Below are 19400 nucleotides of genomic sequence, written 5' to 3' on the forward strand. Positions count from 1 at the left end.
TAGCTGTGTGACCCAAATTCCTTGTACTTAGAACTATGTCTAGTTATAAGGGCTCAATAAATATTTCTTAAATAAATTCATGAATGAGTTAGGACTTCACTGAACATTAGTTTCTTTAAACGTAAAGTGGACCCACTAATTCATAAGCCCCCAAATTCCTTAAGTTCATAGTAAGGTATAAATAACATATATAAAGTCCTGTAAAGTATCTGGCCAATAAATTAATAAACTGTGCTTCTCTTACTTTATTTTTCCTTGCCTTTTCTTAATGCTTTAAAGATTACATCTGAAGAAGAATCTATGTTTTAAAAAGTGAAGTACATTACATAACAGAATAAGCCCAAGATTTTAAGATTGCTAAGGAGATCTTTTTTGTTCACTACTTTATCCCTAGTACAAAGAGTCAATAAATATTTGTTAAATAAGTTGATTAAAAGATGCTTTGAAGACAACTCTCATTTAAAGTGGCAATTTAGCTTGCCGAAAAAAAAAAACTTGTTTAACTTGAAGGATATACTCTGTAGTCAGTGGAAAAACTTTGGCTTCCACTGTCTACTATTTCAAATCCATCATGTCACTGTACCTATGTAGATATGTTCAATGAATCTTCAAACCATCTTTACACCTTTTTTAATGCCAGAGGGCAATCACTTTTATATTCTGTCTGTGAATAGCTCATATTTGTTCTTGACTCATTCTTACAGTTCTTCTACAACAACCCTTTAGCACAGTTTTGTCCCAACGTGTTTCCGAAAATGAAAATGAAATACTTCTATGGTGAGAAAAAAATAAAGTTTAGAATGTTAAAACCCTTTTTTTCCTGTGTCCTTTTTAATAAAATGAATTTCATACACTAATAAAACTTTTAAGTGTATAAATATTATGCACCTCTATATGTATACGTCTTTTTATAAAGATGAAATAGAAAATCTTCCAGTTATAAAACTCATGTGGCAGATTCATTATTATAAATAATATGCGTTTTTATTTGTAAGATGAATTATTTTGAAAAAGCGGTGAGGAAACTAAAACGCTAAGCAAGTGTCATATTTTAAGTGTCAAAAAAAGAGCTATGATTAAACATTATTGTCCCTCTATTGCTTTTACATAACATTGGCTGTTGGGTATGTTTCATTGGGTAAATGAATATTCACAGCACCTTCAACTCTAAAAGTTTTAGAGGATAAGAAGAAAACATCAACATATTTCCTACATGCTAAATAGCTGGCTCTTCCTTGGAAAACTGCCTATGTATTTCCTGCATTCACCTTCTATTTTTCTCATCCTTTTTATAAATAGGTACGAATACAGTATGCATATATTCATTCACTCACTAGCCAAATATTTGAGCATAAATTATGTTCAAGGCACTGTGGAATTCACTTTGCAGAGCAAAAGAAAACAGGAAGGCAATGTTAATGCCAGAGTAGAAATAAAGGCAAAAAAACTTAAACTGGACCAAGAGGGTAAATAAAAGGTGCATTCCATAATGAAAAAATAATGATCGTGAACCTTTATAAAATGAATAAAATAGAATATATGTATATGGAAAACACTGTCAGAAATGCAAAGAAAAACTGACAGAAACATAAGGTTTTAGGAAGATTTTAACATGCTTGTTTATCAGCTATATGAGCATGAATAAAATCAAATGTATCAGCATGAATAAAAATATTTGATAAACAGAAATAAGACATAAAGTTGAATTTATGTGTGTGTGTACATATATACATAAAATCTGTATCAAAAATCCTGTCCTTTATGGAATATACTACACTGACTAGCATTCATACTTTTATAATATTGACCATATCATAGGAAACTAAGAAAATTTCAAAAACTAGATTGCATGAGCCAAATATATATCTATACAATGGGGAAAGAAAAAACAAAAAATGCTCCAACCAGTTGAAAATTATATTTTCCTAAATAATTTGGGGAGTAAAAGGAAAGCAGAATTGTTCAGCCATGGGCCTAAGGAGACATAACAACTAAATTTAGTGTGTTATTCTACATATGGCATCCAGAAAAATGACATCAGGCAAAAACTAAGGAAATATGCATAAAATATAGGCTTTAGCTAATAATAATACATCAATATTAGTTCATTAATTGTGACAAATACACCACATTAATGTCATACAATAATAACAGGCAAAATTGAATGTATGGGGGGTGGGAGGGTTACTGAAACTATCTGTACAATTTCTCTATTTTTCTGTGAACTTAAAAAGTTTATTTCAAAAAGGAAATCAGGTGAGTTAGAACATAATGGAAACAAAAATGTTATGCATGAAACTTCCTGGAAACAGAAAATACCATTGCTATATTGAAAATGTTCTAGAGACTAAGAAAGGATGGCATACAGCCTAATTTATTATAGGAAAAAAACCTAAATACTGAAATTTGTCAATTACTCCTCTCACCACCTCCTGCAAAACAAACACAAAAGGTTCTTTATCCTGGTCTAGAAGGTCACACTTCATTTGGTTCCTGGACTCCTCCTGGCTCACTAAACAGTTACCTTGGCCTTCTTTTAGTTGTCCAAACACATCAAAAGAACTTAATCTTTCCTCAGAACTTCTCTTTCACACACACAGAGAAATTTCCAGTAAAAGAAGAAATAATGAAACAGAACATTATTCTCTGTAGGTCTTTAGCAACACAACCTGGAATGAGAAAGGAAATACTACTATTACTTTTATACAAAACAATTTTTACTTATAAATCTGAAGAGAATACACTGACAAAAACGTAAAACAAATAAAAGATCAGTAAGTATACAAGATAAACATATAAAGCCCTAGAGCTTTTCTGAAAGCCAAGAATTGGTTCAAAAACATAATGCAAAAAAAAGGTCCCATTCTCAACAACAACCTCCTCCTTACACTGAAAAAAAAAAAAAGACTACTCCCACACTCCCACTCCAGGCACCAGCCAGAGCATGAAGGTAACCTACTGGAGGTACAAAGATGTTCAGGGTAATCATCCCAGTCGCTTATTTCAAACCTACAACTGCTCTGCTCTGGTTTCTGTTCTGCTCCTGATTTGGAGCTCTGTCCCACTTTACTATCCCCCCTCCTTTCCCTTAAACCTCACCTCTGGTTTTGTTTTCTCAAATGCTTTTATTGTCGGTGACTTGTGTTATCTCCTAGTTTTGAATGTTTCAGTGGGTCATGATGAACACCTTGAGACTAAACCCTCAGTCCTAGCCCCTGCCAGCATATACCTGACCCACCTCATTCCCCTGAGGAAATCAGAGAATCACTACAGTGTGGTATGGATAAGTATAAAAAGGACTGGCACAACTACTGGCCACTCATAGAATGTGCCTGACAAAAGTTAGTGGAATCTCAATCTGAATGCACCCAGAACAGGATTCTCTTCTCAGTTCGAGACCTGCAATTTTATACAGGTGCTGGATATTCCCTTCTAGGAGTCCTACTAAAACCAACAAACTTGACAAGTCTAAGGTCAATTGCATTAGGCAGTAAGTTTCTACTTATAAGTAGAAAAAACCAGCTTGAGCTAGTGTAAGTACAAAAGAGGACTTAATTACAGGAACTCAGAAATAAGAATGTAACCACCCCTCAAGAAGAATGAGAGCAGAGTATGTTCCCTCTCTCTTTTCCTGTCTGTTTCTCTTTGCACATCTGCTTCAATCCTCTTTCTAAAGGGTAACTTTCTAGCAAGGTTATCAGTCCACAAAGTAAGTGGATTAAAGGAGACTGTCAGCTCTCAAATTCAGATTGTAAGGGTCCCAGCTACAAATCAGTGACCCTACTTGTCCCAATCTCAAATTCTGGAAGCTGACCTCTAGTCTGATCAAAAATAGCCATGGGAATAGTGTCAAATTATAAATTTGACTTAAGTTTCCACCTCTGTAGAAGTGAGGGTATGGGGGTGACAGGGGCAAAGTATAGCTGAGCTGAGCAGACATACTAATTGATATATGGTACATAATCCCAAACTAAATTCCAAATTAAATGTTTGTATCCTAAACTAAACTACCCATTCCAAACTACTTCCAAAATCTTAATAAAACCTTCATTTTTTTTTCTGGTAACCTAGGTTTAAATATCTTTCCTATCATGGAAATCATCTTTCATATCTTTCATCATTCCTTCCAACCAATGACCTACAGAGGCTGGAATTTTCAAGTTACCTCCTTTCATTCCCATCCCCACTGCCTTAACTCCACTGTTTCTTCATCTAAATTTCTCCAACGGTCTTACAACAGGTTCTCCTGTCTCCAGACTTCCTCTGCTCCATGACTGAAGTTTCATGGGTCAAGAAGAAGCTAAAAGATAGTACTGGAGAGGCCTACAGAAGCCAAATAATCTATGAAATTGTATAAATTGGAATAAGGATATTGTGTGTTGAATTAAATACACTGGGAGGCCACTGGAAGATTTCAAGCATGGGAGTGATTTTAGTTGTGGGGAAGAATGGAAGCAGGGAGAGCTGTGCTGAGATTAACACTGGTAGCTTGGATTGGGCAGACAGTAATGGAGGTCATTACGCCTTCCCTATTTTAAGTCCTGTAATGAGTTCCCATTACCTATAGAATAAAATAAAAATGTTAACATAGCTCCAAATCTCCTTTTTCAGTTTTATTTCCTATCATGCCGCTCTATATCATGCCCAACATTATAACCACACCAGATTTCTCATAAGTCTTGAGCTCACCATGTATTTTCACACATTTTTAGATGTGTGTTCACAACATTAACATAGCCTACAATGCCTTTCTCAACATTCTATAGCAGTAAAAATCCCACTCATATCAAGGCCAATACCTCTGTCACACCATCTGTGGAGCTTTCCACTATTCTGTCCAATAGAATTAATTCTTTAAGCTTTCTGTAATCCCATAGCTTTGTGAATATCTTCAGTTCAGTATTTTTAACATAGTAATAATTTGCATAGTTAATGCTTTACGTAATTTGATTTTGGCTCCTTGAGGGGAGAAATCAAGTATTATTCATTATCTGTAAGCTCAGCTCTGTCTGGCATACCTACAGTATATACTCAAAAAAACTTTTACACGTGAAACAGAAATAAACTACAATTAGAATGAAAGCTCTTAGAAGACAGAATATATCTTATATGTGTATTATTTTTGCATTTAAGTTAGTAAAAATGGACATAAGAAATACTCAATTGTGGTAATAAAATCTAAAAATTGAATTTGTTATCAACTCTAATCTATGATAAAAAGATAACCATTGGTGTCATTAGAATACCATAAATGCATTAGAAATTCAAGGAGAATTAATTCCAGATTCATGGATCACATTTTATCTAATTTCCATTATGTATTAACAAAATCATAAAATCCTATGGAAGGAGTTATAAAGGTCCAATCTAGAAATATCTGAAATCTTTATATGATTAATGAAAAAAACATAAGAATCGCCAATAACCTGCAGAAGAAAAATCAATAAGCATCTTAAATATTAAATGTAGAAATAAGACAAATATTAAAGTGATGTTAACAGTGATATAAATATTCATGCAACATATTTGGCTAGAAAGTCCTGAGTCATCAGTTATCCAAATAAAATTTAAAGAAAAAAAATCAACTTTAAAGAAAGTGGAAATGAATAAGATCAGTCTAAATGTCATTACTGCCTGGGAAGAGCAGTTTAAATTTTGAAAGAAGGCTGTTTTTTAAAAAACTCTTTTTAGTAATATTTATAGCAAAATTAGGTACAGTTTTTAGAGCTATCATAAACAATTTTCTTCTCCAACTAGAATAATAAATGATTAAAACAATTCCCATAGCAAACCTTCATATAATGAGGCATACAATACCCGTGAAATAAAGAATATGTTTTGAAAGGAACAAAATATAATGAAACAATGCATGGTTTTTATACTTTGAAGAAAATTCTCAAGGAAAAGACATTTCAAGGTGTATATCCACTATTTGTGAATTTACTATTCTATTGATCTAAAGTCTGTACTTATAAAATGCAAATATTTCAGGACACAATATGAAACAAATATGAAGCAAAAGAGTAAAATAAAAATAATATAAGGAAATGCATGTAGTTTAGAATTTGAAGAGAAGTTATTTTTAATCACAGGTTATACATAAATGAAGTAGAGATTTCCTACCAAAAAAAAAAAAAGTGAAACACATAATTCTTCCCAGTGCTATTGTTTCCTTTCCTTTGCTTCTACAGAAGCAAGGAAGACACTACATCTTTTAGCATTTATTAAGGTAATAAATAGGACAATCCCAACCCTGATCATGTGAATATTTCATGAAGGAGGCTTGAGTATGGTGAAATATTAAATGCTGCATCTGTTCTCATACTAGATCTTTCTTTGAAGGTGAACAGTTGCTCTAAACTCTTGCCTATAACTGGCAAAACACTTGTGAAGTATATTTTACTTTCCAAATCAGGCATATCATATACAGACAGAGACAAACATAAAAAGTTCCACACGAATGTCACAGAATATAGAATACGTTTTAAGTAAAATTTTAACTTAGTCCAGACCTTAGAACCCCATGCAGAAGAGTGGTTCCTTGTAGAATACTCCTCCAGAGATTTTCCTTTTTTTTTCTTTAATTTTTTTTTACTTCTGAAACCAAAATGCTTATGTAACTATGGTGATATAATGAAACCTTTTAATTATTTTATTTATGCTTTTTTTTTTTGCCTGAGTAGGCAATTCCAGTTCCTGAATTCTTGCTAGCATTTTACATTCACTTGTGTGGTACTGGCTGATGAAGACGAGGTCTAAACACAGCTGTCTACCACCCACATGTCAAACAAACCAAATATTCAATTTCTTCTGCAGATGCTTTTTCCTAAACCAGTGTATATCAAAACCAATTTCCACCACATTTAATATATGAAGATTTCCTACCAAAGCAAATAAAAATACCTATATACACATAAAACACATAAAAAGGGAGGAGAAGCTCACAAAAGTTTTTGACATGAAGCAAAAACATCAACACAAATTTCCAGGGATTTTACAAAGACTAGCAATATAAAAAACTGTTATCTGCACATTTACTACTTGAAACTCGTGACATCTGTCCTTACGATAAAAGATCTCGCAAACCAATTACTCATTTTAATGCAAAATATTTTGCTACATCCCAAAGAAATATCTGGCAGAATTACTAACAATATAATGTGGAAATTTATTTACTAGATGTTAACACTTTTGAATGACAAGACGAATAAAATAAATGGAACTCCAAAAATGTAGAACTTGATTCTCCTTCACTTTTAAAAAGGACACAAAGAAAGAGCTCCTCTAATAGTCTGTTTCCTTTGTGATATTAGATTAACCAGTCAATCCACCCAACCACTAGAAAACAGCCATTGAATACTAATTTTTTTCCAGGATTTTTACAGAACGTAAAAGTTTGAAAACCTGCATTTTGGACCATAAAAACTAAGTTTCTAATGGATGCTATAAGACTATTTCTTAGAGCAGTTTTAGCTTCACAGCAAAACTGAGAGTAAGGTATAGAGGTGTCTCATATGCTCCCTATCCCCACACGTGAGAGTCTCAACTATTATCAACACTCCAAACCAGAGCAGTGTATTTGTTACAACAGATGCACCTATACTGACACACTCATTATCACCCAGAATCCAAAGTTTACATTAGGGTTAGCTTATGCTGTTGTTCATTCTTATGGTTTGGACATATTTATAATAACACATATCTAGTACAGTACCAGACAAAGGAGTTACACTGGCCTAAAAATCCTCTATGTTCTGCCTATTTACCCCTCTCCCCCACCAACGCCTGGTAACCACTAATCTTTTTTTACTGTCTTCACAGTTTTGCCTTTCCAGATTGTTACATGGTTGGAATCATACAGTTTATAACCTTTTCAGATTGATTTCTTTTACTTAGTATTATAGGTTTCTTCCATGTATTTTCATGGCTTGAGAGCTCATTTCTTTTTAGCACTAATATTCCTTCGACTGGATAGATACCACAGTTTATTTATCCATTCATCCAATAAAAGACATCTAGATTGCTTCCAAGTTTTGGTAATTATGAATGACACCTCCAAAAACATTTGTGTGCAAATTTCTGTGTGGACATAAGCTTTCAACTCCTTTGGGTAAATACCCAGGAAAGCAGTTTTTGTATCAAATGGTGTTATGTTTAGTATTGTAAGAAACCACCAAACTCTCTTTCAAAGTGGCTGTACCATTTTGCATTCCCAGTAGCAATGAATAAGAGTTGAGTTTCTCCATACCTTTGTCAAGGTCATTGTTCTGAATTTTGGTTAGTCTAATAAGCTTGTAGTAGTACCTCTTTGTTTTAATTTGCACTTCCCTGATGTCAATGGTGTGGGGCACTTTTTTCACGTGCTTATTTGCCACCTGTATATCTTCACTGGTGAGGTGTCTGTTAAGGTCTCTGGCCCATTTTTAATCACACTGTTTGTTTTCATATTGTTGAGCTTTAAGGGTTGTTTATATATTTTGGATAATACTCCTTTCCTCAGATATGTATTTACAAATCTGTGGCTTCTCTTTTCATTCTCTTGACAGTGTCTTTTACAGGAGAGAAATTTTTAATTTAAATTAATTCCAGTTTATCAATTCTTTTACAAATTATGCCTTTGGTTTTACATCTAAGAACTCATTGTCAAACACATAGTCATTTATATTTTCTCTGATGTTACTTTCTAGTTCTATAGTTTTGCATTTTACATTTAGGTCTATGATCCGTTTTGAGTTAATTTTTGTGAAGAGTGTAAGAAATGTGTCTAGATGCACTTTTTCTGACTGCGGGTGTCCAGTTTTTCCAACACCATTTGTTGTAAAGACTACTTTTTCTCCACTCTATTGCCTCTGATCCTTTGTCAAAGATCAGTTGACTAAATTTATATCGGCCAATTTCTGGGCTCTCTCTTCTGTTCCATTAATCTACTCCTCTATTCTTTTTGAAATACCACAATGTCTTCACTACTGCAGCTTTACAGCAGTAAGTCTTGCAGTCGGGTAGTGTCAGTCCTCCAACTTTGTTTACTTCAATATCGTGTTGACTATTCTGGACCTTCTGCCTCTCTACACAAACTTCAGAATTGGTTTGTCAACATCCACAAAATAACTTGCTATAATTGTGATTGTGCACTGAATCTATAGATGCATTTGGGAAGAACTGACATCTGACAGTACTGAGTCTTCTTATCCATGAACATGAACATCTCTCCATTGATTTAGTTCTTTGATGAACTTCATCAAAGTTTTGTAGACTTCTTCATATAGATCCTACACTTATTTTGTTAGATTTATACCTAAGTATTTCATTGTGGAAGAGGGGTGCTAATATATATGCTGTTGCAGTTTTTAATTTCAGATTCCATGTGCTCACTGCTTGTATATAGGAATGCAATTAATATTTGTATATTAACTTTGTATCCTGCAACCTTGCTATAACTGTTCATTAGTTCCAGGTTTTTTGGGGTTTTTTGAAATTTATTCAGAATTTCTATATTGATGATCATGTCATCTGCAAACAAAAAATCAAAAAATAGTTTTATTTCCTCCTTCCTAATCTATATAGCTTTCATTTCCTCTTCTTGTTTCACACATGGTCTAGGACTTCCAACACAGTGCTGAAAAGGAATGGTGTAAGAGGTGACATCCTTGCCTTGCAGGAAAGCTTTCAGTTTATTACCATTAAGTATAATAGCTCTAGGATGTTTACAAATGTTAACAAAGATGAGAAAGTTCTCTTCTATTCCTAGTAGTTTATTGAGAGTTTTATTATGAATGGATGTTGGTTTTTCATGCTTTTTCTGCATCTATCGATATGAACATGAGATTTTTCTTCTTTAGAACTTGTTCACGTGATGGATTACATTAACTGATTTTCAAATGGTGAAACAGCCTGACATGCCTGGGGTAAATTCCACTTGGTCATGGTGAATAATTCTTTTCATACACTGATGGATACAATTTGCTAATATTTTGTTGAGGATTTTTATGTATGTGGTTCATGAGCAATATTGGCCTGTATTTTCCTTTTCCTGCAATATCTTTGTCTAGTTTGGGTATTAGGTAGTGGTGGTTAAGGTAATGGTAGAACAATTTGGGAAATATTCTTATGCTTCTATCCTGTGAAAAAATTATACAGAATTGGTATAATTTCTTCCTTAAATGTCCGATGGAATTCACTAGTAAATCCATCTAAGCCAGGTATTTTGTGTTTGCAAGGTCATTAATTATGGATAAAATGTCTTCAATAGGTACAGGCTTATTTAGAAATTCTCATTTTGTTCATGTGTTGTTTTCCTGAGCTAAATAAGCATCCTTATGAAGGTTATTTTGAATACTTTGTCAGGTCACTCATATACCTCCATTTCTTTAGGGTTGGTTTCTGGAGATGTACTTTGTTGCTTTTGTTGGGCCATTTCCCCCTGTTTCTTCATGTTCCTTGTAACTTTGTATTGATATCTGTGCATTTGGGGGGAAAAAAAAAAACTATGTCTCCCAGTCTTTAATGACTGGTTTCATATAGGAAAAACACCCATCAGCCCAGCTCAAGATTCTGGGAACCTTTCAAACCTGTTCTGTGGCTATATCTTCTCTGGACTTGCGCCTACTAAAAATCCTAGAAGGATTTACCAGTTTCCTTTTTTTCATCAGGCTGTAATCTCTTGCTCCCTCTGGTGTCTTGTCTGTTATACTGCGGGTCCTCAAACATCAGCATGCTCCCTAGCTCTTTTTTTGTTCTCAGCAGCCCATAGGCATCAAGAGTACACCAGGTCCCATCAGGACCCTGAGCTGAGCTAGTCAGAAACTAGTTCCTTAGGTGGTCCCCTGAAAAGCTAGAACACTGGGCGTACGCTCCCCTGAAAAGCTAGAACACTGGGCATACTCTTCTTTTTCTCTCCTAAGGGAGAGGCCACAAAGCTGTATGGTCCTCTGTCTGCTGCTCTCTGGAGCAGCAATATGGTGCCCAGTTCTTTTTTGTTCTCAGCTAGTATATGCCTTGTCCCATCAGCACTCTAATACAAGTGAGACAGAAGCTAGTCCCTCAGGCAGCCCTCCGACACCTCTGAAAAGTCAGAATGTTGGATGCATGGTCCAGGCTTTTCTTTTCCTCTCCAGGGAAAACCTGGGAGTTGGGTTTTCTCCTGATCACAGGGTGCTATGCCAAGGGTAGCAACTATAGTAAGAGGTACCATAAATTTCCTATCAGCTACACTGAAGTTGGTTTTGTTCTCACTTGGGGTGCAGGAATCTTTTAACTGGTTTCTGGATTTCTTATAAAGGGAATTAGTATGTAAACCGTTGTTCAATCTGCGTTTCTGTGCAAGGAAGAAGGGTCAGGGTCTTCCTATTCTGCCATCTTGCTTATTACTTCATTCCAATCATCCTTTTGAATATCTTTACATTAGCAACAACTAGAAGGTGTAGTTTTAAGGTTTGTTTGTTTTTTTAATTTCACATTTTATTTCATATTTAGTTTCACAAGATGACATAACTTCATAAAGGTAACTCACATGGATCAAAATGGAAGTGCATCTTTGTTTACTAAGTCATGATATTATTTTCTAAACCATTTTATCTGTTATAAAAGAAGGAGCAATAGATTAGAAGCTGCTGGAAAAAAGGAAATTGGCAAATGCCTCTAATTAGGAATCGTACCAGGCACAAGTCTACCCACAGAAAAGGTCTGAAAGGCTCCCAGATTCTTGGGCTGGGCTAATGGGTGATTTCCCTGTATGAAACCAGTCAGTATATAAACATTTGATCTAATAAATTTTCATATTCCCTATCTATGGTCAGTTGTTTTTGCAAACTAACTGGAACTCTCACATTTTTGACAAACAGCTTCAAAGATCATGAAAACATTTCATTTCGAGGTTTTAAAAATACATTAGAAAAGCTATTTCCAAATGTTTTAAATGTACAAATGTGAGAGTTTTTAATATGTGACACAATACTGTTTTCAGTAAAAAAACCATTATAAATGATGAAAACATTTCCAAAATCCATTTTCAGGATTCTCTTACCATAGAATAAGTTTTTTTCAATAACTTTTTTCCTCACTTATTAATTCAATCAAAATTTAGAAATAAAGTAAGCTGAGACAAATTAGAGACATCTGCAGTTTCATCCAATTATACGGCAAGCTTCTTATGACAGAGAGAACATGAGATTTCCCAGAGGATACGCTTTTTGTCTTTCACTATTTAAGAATCACAAAGGGGACTTTTATTTATCATTGTGTTTAGTGAAATTTTGTAAAATACTTGGTTGAATATCAAGTGAATCTAAACTGCTGAAGAAAACTTGATTTGTCTTCATGTTCTGGATATTTAGTTCTAAATATATCATATAACTTATAATAGGCTCATAGTATCTACTATTTCAAGGCACAATAGGTACATATTTAATAATAGTGGAAGTAAATCCTTATTTCAAATAGTCTTTTTGATAATCAAATATTTTTGGATGACTTCTTGTCAGAATTATTGAGATTGTTTTAAAATTAGTTTTGTTAATGGCAAAGGGCTAAGAGTAGAAGCAGTAGCTGTTTTCTTCTTGCTGTTTGCCTGTTGACATAACTATTATTTTCACACTACAGTTACTTTAAGTCACTTATTTTACAGGATTGGTTTAGGTAAAACAACAGTAAACATTCCAAAAAATCCACTTAACCAGGTATTGTCTAAGTGTGATGAACTAAACAGTGACGTTACCACAATTAAACTGTGCCTCACAGGATACCTTCTCTTCTCTCTTCTTTCAAGATAGCTCTTGAAACTAAAAGGACATGTGACAATCTAACCAAGCACTAACTGAGTACGACACTCTCAATCTATAGAGTAAGACTACTAAAGCTTTAAACTTATTTTTCTTTCATTAAAGCTAAAACAAAATTAAAATGCAGAAAAAGCCCTGGTATGTCATTCCAACAACACTCAAAGATACTCTTCTCCATCCCATTTTGGGGACTTCACACTGGCCTAATCTGAAACTTACCCTCTGATTTGGTTACATGATCAGATAGTATTGTACCACAGATAGTCCCTGACTTAAGATGGTTCGACCTACAATTTTTTGACTTTACAATGTTGTGAATACCATATGCATTCCATAGAAACTGTACTTCAAATTTTGAAATTTGATCTTTTCCCAGGCTAGTGATATGTGGTACAATACTCTCTTGTGCTACTGGGCAGTGACAGCAAGTCGTAGCTCCCAGTCAGCCACGTGATCATGAGGGTAAACAACCTATACACTTACAACCATTGTGCACGCATACAGCCATTCTGGTTTTCACCTTCAGTACAGTACTCAAGAAACTACATGAGATCTCCAACATGCTATTACAAAATAGGCTTTGTGTTACATGATTATACCCAACTGTAGGCTAGTTTAAGCGTTCTGAGCATATTTGAGGTAGGCTAGGCTAAGTTATGATGCTTGGGAGGTTAGGTGTATTAAACATATTTCCGACATATAAGATTTTCAAACTGTGATGGGTTTATCCCAACATAATCCCACTGTAAACTGAGGAAGATCTGTCTAGAAGAAAAGTTTGATCTTGCAAAGAACTAAATTTGTTGATATGAGCCTTTTCTGATATGCCATCAGAATAAATTAAGAAATATATAAGAAAAAGCCCAGTAGAACATATTGTTGCATGGAAGGCAGTGGTATTATTGAAAGTGTTTATTTCACCATGCCCTCAGTACCCTGGTAAGACTGGTTTGCTGTGATATTACAGACACTGTGTGAGTCATGATAATTACCATGTTTCTCTCTTGCCTTCTGTGGTTACGGAGAGCCCAGTCTGTGGCCCATCTCTGAGAAGTACATTAGACTTGATATTTTCCAGATATATATTAACTTTGCTCCTTGTTTCATTTTAAATTTCACACTGGTAATTTTTCCTTGCCTCTGTTTCTTCACTTCATAATTTTTCTTCCACTAAATGTTGTAAACCACCTCAAGTTTTTTAAAAGGGTAGAAAGTAAGTCATTATAAGAGAAACAATAAGCAAATTCTACCTAAGCAAATAAAAAAAAATTCCCTCTAACTCTGTAAAAATGAAGTTTCACAACATAAGTAAAATGCAGAAATCTAAGGCAGGTATTCAAGAAAGGCTTGCAACTCCCAGATCCTTGTGTTGAATTACAACTGCAAGCAATATATTTTTTAAGTGTTTATTAAAGAAAAAGAAAGCACAAAGCTTCAGGAAAGCAAAAGCATTAGGGACTAGAAGAGAGACAAATCAGAATGCTGTTTGGGTGTTTGGGGTCTTTGCTTCAAGCATAAAACTTTTTTTTCCCTCTAGAAACACTAAATAAATAAATAAATAAATAAAGACTGACTGATTTGAAATATAAAACCTCAGCTAGAAGCGAAATGAACCTCAACCCTGAAGTCAAGCCACAAACTTTGAATTTCTTCCATGCTCACAGTGATTCCACCATAACAAAACAATGGAAATCCTGCAGCCTGCCTATAAAATCTGTAATTGCTGAAACACTCTATATAGTATTCCCTATTTTTATGAATGATTACAATTAAGTAATTATTCCAAACCTATGTACCAAAATTTGTTTGATTTTCATGAAATATGACACAGAGCACTGGTTTAGTAAACCAGTTTCAGGGGGAGAAAATGATTGCCTTTTTTCTCTTGCAAAGATTTCAGTGGCTCAACATATTGGAGTATATAATTTCAAAATAATCAAGCAGCTGTAGGTAAAATGGATTTCAATGAAGCCTGTGTTACTGCAGCTTAACACAAAAATAAGTGAGAATTTCAATCTAGGTTGACTCAAGCAGAAATCAATACTGGGAAAGACTGTAAGAGAAATATATACTAGTGATGTTGTTCTTTACATAAAACCAAAAAACTATCAAAATAACAAAGAGAATGATTAACATAAATAAGCAGACATAATAAAGATATTTTTACTACTTTATCTGACAACAATGGAAAAGAGATAATGAAATAGCAAACTTTTAAGAGCTGAAGGCTTAAATGGCAACATTAACATTTCCAAGTATCCTGGAAAGCTGGAAATTCTCATTTTCTAATCTGCTAAAGAAAGAAATTCTAAGAGCAAGCAGTTCTTGCTGAAGCACATTAAAATAAAGAAGATGAGATCAAGTAAATATTTAGAGGAACATAAAACAGCCTAGCCATTGTATAGAAAGGTGCCAAATGTTAGTGGACATATAAAAAGTGGTGAAGTGTTTCAAGTTTCACATGAATTGTTCCATCTTCAAGGGAGTGGCTGAGAACAACCAATGACTATATTTGGAGGAAGGAAACCATCAAGTCATTGCACAAAGGCATCCCAGACTCACCACAGTATATTCCTGTGAGTCAAACGAATGAGCTGAGGTTTTATTTGGTGTACAAAGGGAAAAGCTACAATAAGAATATTTCCATAATAACTTTTTTTAAAAAACTCAAAATAGATTCTATCAGGGTTTTCCATAATGGATAAAAACGTAAACTGGAGTGCTTTAAAATGTGCTTCAAAGTTACAGATGGGAGGCAAAACATTTTATGAGTTGGGTTTTCCCCCTCCAAGTTGACTCTTTTAGACAAATGTCATGGCTCACTTCCTTCAACTCAGGGATTAGAAAATGGACATTGTGTTCTACTGACAAGTGCCTGTGTGATCCGTAAAGAAAGCAAGTACAATTCAGCTCCACCACCAACTATGTGACTTTGGGCTGGTTATCCTCTCAGAGCTTTTATAAGTAAAATGGAAAAAAAAAATAATGTAATAATTTTTGTAGAGATTTTTGGCAGACTGCATGGCACATATGAGGCATTTACTAAAAGGGGGGGGGGGAAGCAAGCAAACAAACAAAAAAGCAATTCAGTGGGAAAACAGCAGAGTAATATGAACATTATGACAAGATACAGAAGAAAGTTAAAAACTGCTAGAAAAAATTATTACCCAAGGAGAAGGAGAAGCTGAAAGGCAAAAAAGGCAAAATAAGATAAACCAGGAATTAAAAAAGATATTTTTAAAAATACCTTTAAAAGAAAAAAGAAAAAGGAAAGCCACAAAAGACCCAGAGTAATTTACAAGCAAGAGGCAAAAGTCTATCAAACTTTGAAGAAATTTTTCTTTTCAATCTTACAAACTATGCCACACAATACAAAACAAAAACAAAAATAAGAAACTTCTACTCCAATAGCTCAATCAGAAAATTTCTATTTGAGAAAGACAAATTATAGGCCAAAATCCTAAACAAATATTAGCAAACCAAAACCAGCAGGATATAAGAATAACAGAGAATCTATTGTGATCAAGTAGGGTTTAATCACAACATTCAGGGAAAGTTAACAACAGGAAAGCTATAATTTAAATTCAGTAGCAAATCAGGGGGAGAACCTCTTTTCAACGGCAAAAAAATCACGTGATAGGGGTCACATCTATGTGAGTTTTTACATCTCTTAAAATCTATTAATGTAACTTTTATAATTTTGTCAACTATCTTCCAAAAACATTGGAAATACTCTCTTTAAAAAAAGGAATAAAACAAAAATGCCCACTTTGAGTGCTTCTTCCAACACTGTAAACTCTCCTTGAAGTTCTTGTCAGCTGAGAAATAAGGAAAAAAATAATAACAGGTCAAAGATTTTTACAGGAAACAATAAAACTGGTGATTTACACATGATATAATTTCTGACATAGGAAATGTATTTTATATAATAACTAAAAAACATAAGGCATAAAGATTCTAAAAATACAAATATTTAGCAATTTCTACATGTACTTAAAGAAAATTGTAAAACTCTATTGAAAGAAGCTAAGAATGTATAAATAGAGAGGAATAAAATGTTCATCAATAAGAAGACTCAATATCGCTCAGAGTTCTCCCATACTAATTTATGGAATCAATATTATTCCCATGAAAACCCCAAAGGTTTTTATGCAAACTGCAAAGCTAACTATAAAATTCATATGGAAAAGCAACAACCTAGGAACAGCCAAGACATTTCTAAGAAAGCAGAAATCTTAGGAAATCTACAGTAATTAGGACAGTGAAGTTCAGAGATGGACTAATTTGCTAATTGAATAGAATAAAGCCCCAAAATAGGGCCATATATAAATGGCAACCATATAGGACAGAGAAGGCATGGACTTGCCAAAAACAATGCTAGAATTACTGGTTAGATATAAAGAATAAAATGAAATTTCCATCACACCACACAAAATATATTTCCAATGGAAGGAAGACAAATGAAAAAGACAAAACTTTAAATTTCTAGAAAGAAATAAAGATAAATGACTCTGTGATTGCAAAATTGGAAATGTTTGCTTATATAAGAAACAAAAAATACTAACCATAAAATAAACATGGATAAATTAAAATTAACACTTTCATTTCACCAAAAGTCACTTAAAGAAAGTAAAAAGATATACCATAAATTGGGATAATATATTCACTATGTATAACCACGAATTGAGAGACTGCTTTTGCTATCTATCTATCTATGAACTTGTAAATACTATATATAAAGAATTCCTTCAGGGCTTCCTAGGTGGCGCAGTGGTTAAGAATCCCACATGCCACGGAGCAACTAAGCCCGTGTGCCACAACTACTGAGCCTGCGCTTTAGAGCCTATGAGCCACAACTACTGAGCCCATGTGCTGCAACTACTGAAGCCCACACGCCTAGAACCTGTGCTCTGCAACAAGAGAAGCCACGACAATGAAGAGCCTGTGCACCACAACAAAGAGTAGCCCCCACTCACAGTAACTAAAAGAAAGCCCATGCACAGTAAAAAAGACCCAACACAGTCAATTAAATAAATAAATAAATAAATAAATTTATTAAAAAAAAAAGAATTCCTTCCAATCAACATGTAACACAGATATAACCCAATAGAAAAATGGGAGTAAGAAGAAAAATATAAGTGCAAAATGACCAATAAACAAATTAAACACTGATAAACCTGATTAGTAATCCAGAAAATACAAATTAAGAACATTATGATTTATCTTCTTTTCAACCATTAGATTGATTAAAAAAAAGGGGGGGCGAGTTGTCTGACAACTGTTGATGAGCATATACAGCATGTAGAACACTTACATATGCTGGCAGAAGTGTAAACGGATGCATACATTTAGGAAAATAATTTGGCATTGTCTTTTAAAGCTGAACATGCACACCCTATGGCTGAGCTATTCCACTCCTAAGGAAAGACCCTAGGGAAACTCTTGCATTATGTGCACCAACAAATATGTATGAAATGTACAAAAATGTTCTACTATTGTTTGCAATAGCAAAAATAAACAAATGTCTACAGACAATAAAACAGATATGTAAGATATGTGATAATTATAAAATGGAATATTAAATAGTGAAAATGAATTAATGCATTTTATTGGTAATGTTCTAATTCTTTTATTGGATGTGGATTCACAATGTTTGCCTTATGTTTCAGAACTTATGAAAACATTACATACATTCTTTTGTATGTATCAACTATTACATATTAAAAAGGGAGAAAGAAGGAAACCCAATAACCACAATTAAACCAACTCTCTGGAATACAACAATTACCCAAACCACCAGGAAAAACTTTTTCCAAATTTTTCACTGAAATTTTCTTGATTCTAATAAAAAACCTGACAGCCTAATTTATTTGCCTGAGTATTTAATGCAGATATAGAAAACCTTAGGGAATAAGAAAGTTGGAAAGAGTTAGAAAGATCAAGACAGAAATCCTAATCTGGATATGAAGATCCAGCACAAATTTGGGGAAAGTATGTTGCTGGCAGTTTAGCGGGCCAAACAGCATAGAAGCACTCTAACTCACTCACTGGATTAACAGTGTTCCTCGTTCCTTGTACTAAACACACTGACTGATGCCCATATCACAGTGAATGTGAACACGTGTGATGTGTATACAGTTCTCCATTATGCTAAATCAGACTCATAAGTTTGCCAGATACCTTTTGCTTGCCTGCCCAGAGCCATTCTCCACTCTGCTCTTTCTCCACTCCTGCCTGTTTTCTCCACTCCTTTCTGTTCTACCAAAGTGAGCAGTGCCATACACATCTATATACATATTCAGCTTCCAGTCAGGTCCATCAGTGAGAAGTCAGAAGGAGGCACATTACTTTAGAATAACCATTCTTGGGTGTTGCATAATACCAAATATGGTTTCTCTATATTCTGCTTACCCCTTCAATGCTGTCTCCTTCTGTTTGAACTAGTTTATTCCTATTGAACTTGTTATCGCGAGTCCATGATTAAACATTAGGTAATATAATAACATATGAATTCAAAAATAAAAGCAGAGAATACTTTGAAAACTGAATTGAATACTTTGGAAAAATCAATAAAGATAAGCTGACTTAAAACAACTATTTTTAAATTATATACAGATGTAAAAC

General features: G+C 34.0%; 1 protein-coding gene across 9 annotated transcripts in view; it reads right to left on the reverse strand.

Annotated features, from left to right (window-relative positions):
- FOXP2 (forkhead box P2) overlaps nucleotides 1–19400 on the reverse strand; it is a 554125-nt gene that overhangs the window by 400868 nt on the left and 133857 nt on the right. For 7 of the 9 annotated variants that reach the window (XM_057730887.1, XM_057730881.1, XM_057730890.1 and 4 more), the window contains exon 3: nucleotides 2525–2669. The exons of the other annotated variants lie outside the window; for them this stretch is intronic. The gene's annotated coding sequence lies outside the window, so the exon portion shown is untranslated. The remainder of the gene's footprint in view (nucleotides 1–2524; nucleotides 2670–19400) is intronic. 9 annotated transcript variants of the gene reach the window in all.

This window comes from Hippopotamus amphibius, chromosome 4 (genome assembly GCF_030028045.1).
Source record: "Hippopotamus amphibius kiboko isolate mHipAmp2 chromosome 4, mHipAmp2.hap2, whole genome shotgun sequence".
NCBI lineage: Eukaryota > Metazoa > Chordata > Mammalia > Artiodactyla > Hippopotamidae > Hippopotamus > Hippopotamus amphibius.